This window comes from Rattus norvegicus, chromosome 16 (genome assembly GCF_021556685.1).
Source record: "Rattus norvegicus strain SHRSP/BbbUtx chromosome 16, alternate assembly SHRSP_T2T, whole genome shotgun sequence".
Lineage (NCBI taxonomy): Eukaryota > Metazoa > Chordata > Mammalia > Rodentia > Muridae > Rattus > Rattus norvegicus.
Window position 1 is genome coordinate 9,320,910 of NC_141549.1, and position 5,869 is coordinate 9,326,778.

General features: G+C 47.2%; 1 long non-coding RNA gene across 1 annotated transcript; it reads right to left on the reverse strand.

Annotated features, from left to right (window-relative positions):
- Positions 1 to 436: 436 nt before the first annotated feature.
- Positions 437 to 5,608, reverse strand: LOC148000376 (uncharacterized). The gene is made up of 4 exons (XR_015639639.1): positions 3,795 to 5,608; positions 2,257 to 2,348; positions 1,614 to 1,756; positions 437 to 1,497 (listed from the first exon to the last, which is right to left on the reverse strand). It is a non-coding gene; the product is annotated as an uncharacterized LOC148000376 (long non-coding RNA).
- Between the last annotated feature and the right edge of the window lie 261 nt (positions 5,609 to 5,869).

A 5,869-nucleotide genomic window follows, 5' to 3' on the forward strand; every position in this document is an offset into this window, starting at 1 on the left:
ATTCTGCTGTTCTGTCACAGGAGATAATGGTGCAATTGTATGATTAAGTCTCATTGGCAAGTAGTCACACCCTTATTGACTCGTCTGTTGTTGCTTTTGAGAACAGGGCCCCCAAGTCCTTTCGTCTTTACTCTCTAACCTACTACCCTGGAAAAACATGCCGTCTCTGGTCAGATTGGACACAAATATTGATAGGTTTGTTTTACACAATTATTCCTAGATATCAATAGGAGACAGGTTCCAGAATGTCCCTCCACCCCCCAAACCCCACCCTGCCACGAGACATTGGAATCTAAGGATGCTTAAATAACTCTTATAGAATGCCATAGTATTTGCATATAACCTACACAGATAACCCTGTGTTGTTAACTCACCCTGAAATTGCATATAATGTTTAACATAGCATAAAGGTTGTGGAAATAGTTGTCACATTGTATTGTTCATAGAATTAAAAAAGACTTTATTTGTTCAGTATGACACAATTTTTGTTAATACCTTTGAACTATGATTGGTTGAATTAGCGGTCACAAACCATGTGACTACAGAAAAGACAGTTGTATATTGTCCTCCCTTTTTACAGTAGCCATAACTATGGAACCATTTAGCATTAAAACTTCTCATTTTAAAGAGGAAGGGAGGGAAGAAGGAAGCCATAAAGTCGAGGTCCCCATTCTTTATGTCCTGGGACTATTCTTTACCTCTTGGATACCCTCCACAGAACAGATGCCCATCAGCCATCTCCAATGTATGGGACAAGGCACCTCAAGGGACTCTGCATGATAGAGGAGCTCTATCCCTGGGAGTGGGCCAGGGGCAAAGGGTTTTAGAATGTAGCAGGGCATCTGGATGAGACAAAAATTTCCCCTGGGATTTGAAGGTGGCATAATATTGATGAAGGTATCATAACCTTTTAGGCTGATAGAGAAACTCAGGAGAAACTGTGTGGAGGAAGAAGTCGCAGTGGGGCTTCTTTTCAAGTGTTTTACAGAGGCGACTCTAAAGGCGAGCGGTACCAGGGACGCTGTATAAACAGATGGCGGCGGGATCAGCTCTGACAGCAGAAAATCACTCTGTTGTCTGTGAGGAGAGGAGGGTGCCAGTGTATGGTTGGGGTGGGGACAAGTTCCAAGAGAAGGCACAGTGGAGAGATGCTGACTGGGAGCTGGGGGTGACTGAGGGAGGCCAGCACTAAGACAGTTTCGAACTGCATATCCATGTCCTAAGGCAAGTTCAGAACTCAAAACCGAAAGTACTGTTTCTACTGATTGCATTTCATGCTCACCCAAAAGTCAAAGACTACGTAAATTGTGCCAAGCCGCCGTAAGTGTCGAATTAGTTTATTACACAACGGTCAATAACTGGTACATTTCTCCCCGCCCCCCTATTCTTCTTCCTTCTTCTTCCTCTTCTTTTTTCTTCCATTTCCTTCTTCTTCCTCTTCTCTTAGGCCATTCCAACGTCCTAATAGGAAAGTTTCTGTGTGATACAGGAACATGGCTGCCACAGGAGGTGGAAACAGGAGTAAGGAGCCTACAGTGATTTGCACGCTGCCCTCCCCCCTTCTTCCCCTCTCCATTGGTGAAACACCAGAACCAACCAGTAGGCAGTCTTACTTCTTGTTGGTTAGAGGTGGGGCATCATGGCTCAGGGTGAGTAATTGCCCATTTTCTTGTATGTCTCCTCAAAGCCCATGTGTTGAAGGGTGAATCCCAGGATGAAGTTTTGGGGAGGTTGTGGAATATTTAATAGGCAGGATCTAGAGGAAGGTCTTTAAGTCATTTGGGGTATGCCCTTGTTGGGGATACTTGGACTCCAGCCTCTTCCTCATATTCTCTCTCTCTCTCTCTCTCTCTCTCTCTCTCTCTCTCTCTCTCTCTCTCCCTCTCCCTCTTTCCCTCCCCCTCCCCCTCCCCCCTCTCTGTCATCCCACATTCTCATCATGATGGGTGGCCCCAACACAGTTCTAACAACACCACCCAACTATCATTGACTGTAAGACTCAGGTTCCTGCCGTCCTCCTGGCTATCAGCTGTTCTGCTCTCAGGACCCCATGGTTCCCTGCCGTGTGGTCCTCACACCTCACACAGTGTCTTCGTCAAGGTTATCAGTAGCAGACTGCTTTCAGGCAAGGCCCAATCCCCCTTTGAAAGCTGCCTCTGATTTAGTTCAGGCCCACCCAAGATAATTTCCATTTTGATTTATTCAAAGTCAAGTCCTTCGGAGGCCTCATTACATTGCCATATAAGGTAGGCTTACCACAGAGGTGACATGGGTCTCAGCCCCACTCATGGGGTGGGGAGCACTGCAGGATCCTGCCCATGTGTTTTGGCTTGCGCTGGATACTGTTGCTGAAAGACAGAATGAGATTAAGATTTGGGTGCCAAGGCCCTCACTGGCCAGTTGCAGAATCAGACATGGAGATCTACCAGTCCACACAGTGGGGCACATTTAATGTGAGGACATAGCCGTCTTCTCGGGGTTATGGGGTTTCACAAGGCACTGCGTCTTGGGACTGGCTCCCACAGACTGTTTTTATTCGCTGCTGCAAAGGGAGCCATCCAGGCAGGAGAAACTGCTGGGGTAGGTGTTTTGCACATTACCATGTTTTAAACTAATTACCTTCATGGAGCCTCTTATAGCTATCATTTATTTAGTGTATTTTTTTTTTTTTTTTGGTTTAAACCAGCTCACCCTGCTTGACTTAAATTTATTTTAAACAGAACCTTTACATCTCGAGTGCAAAAAGGAAAGCCAGCATTCCTTGTTAAAAATAGAAGCTAACCATAAAAATAAATAAAAAGAAACACAGGCTCATGAATTTCTTACAATGTAGCAGACTGCTCTTCGCTAAAAGTAGAAACCTGTAAGCGTGAGAGCGATATTTAAGGAAATACCAAAGGAAAATGACATTTTTTTTCATAGAAAGGCTGACAAGGGATTAAGAAATGAGCAATTGTCATGTTGGGACACAGGGACACTATGGATGCCTGGAGACCGCCGTCTCACGAACAGCCCAGGGACCAGCCTGGAGGTGGATTCAATGGGGCAGATCAGGTGGTCAGGTGTTTAGAACACTGTCAACCGGAAGCAGGCTGGACAGGCAGGGTACTGAAGATGATGAGATTCAAATGGCTACTGAGACATTTCCCCCGAGCAGACAGAGTGGACCCTTGAATTCATCCCAAATCAACACAGGAGAGTCCCGGCCTTTCAAGGGTAGCAGAGCAGTTCTGATTGGCCACCCAGCATAGAGGGCCCTGGGAAAGAAGAGGCATGACCATGGGCTGGGCGCCCCCTTCAGGAAGTTGAAGCAATTCCTGCTGATTGTCTCAGCAGGGAGTGTCTTCAGGAACCCTTAGGGGAAAGAGGTGAGACAGAGTAGGGGCCTCTGACCTGAGGGAGCAGCTGAGCAGAGCAGACCATCCACTGCAGCCTGCCTTCTCTTCAGATTGGCCTCATTTGCTTTGCCTGACAACCCTATCCTACCTATTCCTGGGAAAACTTACTAGAAGGTTACAAAATGGGATTTAATCCCCCCGAGATCACCTCAAGACTACATATACTCATTGCCTCTCTGCTCTTTTGCCTGCTCTAGATTCTTTTCTATCTCAGGTAGCTCTTTCTCTGGCCAAGGAGCATAACCTGGAAGGAAAGCCCAGAATGTCCCCCTCCCCCGGGATCATCATACACTGCTCAAGCTGTGATCACTGTGCTCTCGACGGTTTACCATGAGAATCTGGCAGGAGAATCAACCGGGACGGGCTAAGGCTTTGAAGTCTCAATGCCAGACCTACCCAGAAAATGTGACTCCAGTCGGGATGAATCACTGGCCCTTCCATGGCAGAAGCAAACTAATGGAACCATCTTTCCACCGAATACTCCATGCGTTCAGCCAGGGACAGGGCCAAGGAAGGGGCTTGCGTTAGTGTCCTCACTGGCTGGCTGGACACTGAGATGTGGCAGAACTAGAGAAGTCCAGATCGCTGGATATGCTCTGTGTGTAGTTTCCATTCCTGACACAGCTGCTCCATGCACACATCCACTATGGCTGACAACAGGAACTAGAAAATGCAGCTGACCAAGGGCGCTTATTTTGTCAGTTATTGAGTTCCTCTCTGGTAGGCATTGACGTGTAAGCAGAGATCTTCTTGCTTCCGCTCCACCTCTCCATGCTTACCTGTAGGCCTCTTTTTATTATGCATTTCAGCCTCTTTTGTTCACGTCACCATTTCCAATGTTTGTAAATCCATTTGGATCCTTACCTTAGCTCGGGTTTATTTCCATATAAAGTAGACACCCATGTGGACTCCCCGCCCCCAAACCCTACTCATAAGCTCCCCTCCCTGTTCTTTTGGTACCACCCCTGGTAGAAGAGAGAGTGCAACTGAAGTCAATTTGAAACAGCAAACTACCCATCCATGAAGTAAGCACAAATATTATCCTTCCCTACCAGCTGATCATAACAGAGTCCCATGCAGCCACAGCCGTGTGCCAGACGAGAGGCATGGCTGCCCAGTGGGAGGTGGTGTGAATGGGTGTCCCCGTAGGAACCAGTGTAAAGGTGTGGGCAACCCCCACTAGTGTGACGCTTTATGTCACATTTTGGAACTGTGACTAGTGACACTGTGCTATGCCCAACCTTCATGGGCCACGTCCTTCTTCGATGAACACTGCTAGGCTTTTCCAGGCCTGTGATGTGGTAAATACAAGAGAACACAGCTCAGGACAAGCATTTCCAGTTGCACATCACCTCATGTCCCATGACAGGACCATCGTGCTTTTGTGCCTTTCAAATAAGATAAAGTCCTCTACCGCAGGTGGATGAGCCTTGCTTCAAACACTTGCTCTCTCCATGAAAAACTCAGGGTGTGAGACATGATGGCCACCAAGCAACATGGCTCCTTGTTCTTCATCCAGTCTAGAGAAGCTATAGAGGAGCTATCGAAGCTGCTCTCACTCTGAGCCAACGCCCTTCTGTGTCCTCTGCACTGGAGGAGATGACCCAGCACATTCAGGACACTTGTCACCTAATAGCTTCACAATTATTATAGCCTCCAGATCTCCATACAGCCCATGTTTCTTACCAGAATCTCCAAAGTGCTTGCCACTTCTTGGTGACTCGCAATGTCATATGCCCCAGTGTGATACTCGGTAAAATACTCACAAGTCCTAAGTCCATTTGGCTCCCACGCCTTAGAAGATGAAACGCATATACCAGTAAGCATGTTGTGATATCAGGTCCATATACAGCCAGACGCTCTACCACTGAGCTGTATCCCTGCCAGGTCCATGTGGATGAATGGCTGCTGCTGCTGCTTCGTCCTAAAACGATATGAAATAGATATAGTGACCAAGTCAAAGGCCACAAAGCCACGTACCTGAGACCAGTCTGCCGGAGCCACATCTAGTCTGGGGCTATGCACACTGCACATGGTTGCTTTTTTTCTTCCACGGTGATTCCCTGTAGGGTTTCTGTAAAAATTGGACTGGGGACCTAAATGATGAGATCAACAGCATCATGTCAGCCGTATACATCATGGTCCAAAGGATGGTAGTCAGTTCCATTGTTCTCCTGGGGATTATAGCATTAATGCTCATTCGCTCATCTGGCTGGGGCATGGTGAGAGAACAGTTTCAAAGGCTTCTTCTTGGACCCCACTCATACAGTAACTCTCATAGCATTGCACCACCACCAAGATTCAGCTTGCCTTCTGATGGCACAGGCTCTTACGCTACAGGCCAAGAACCCAGTACAAAGTTCTGGCCTCTGCCAAGGATTCTTATTCCAATCATCCATTTGAGGCTTGAGTAAACGGCTACGGATGAGACCCTGGGGCTGACTGTGAAGAAACATCCATGCATATAAAAC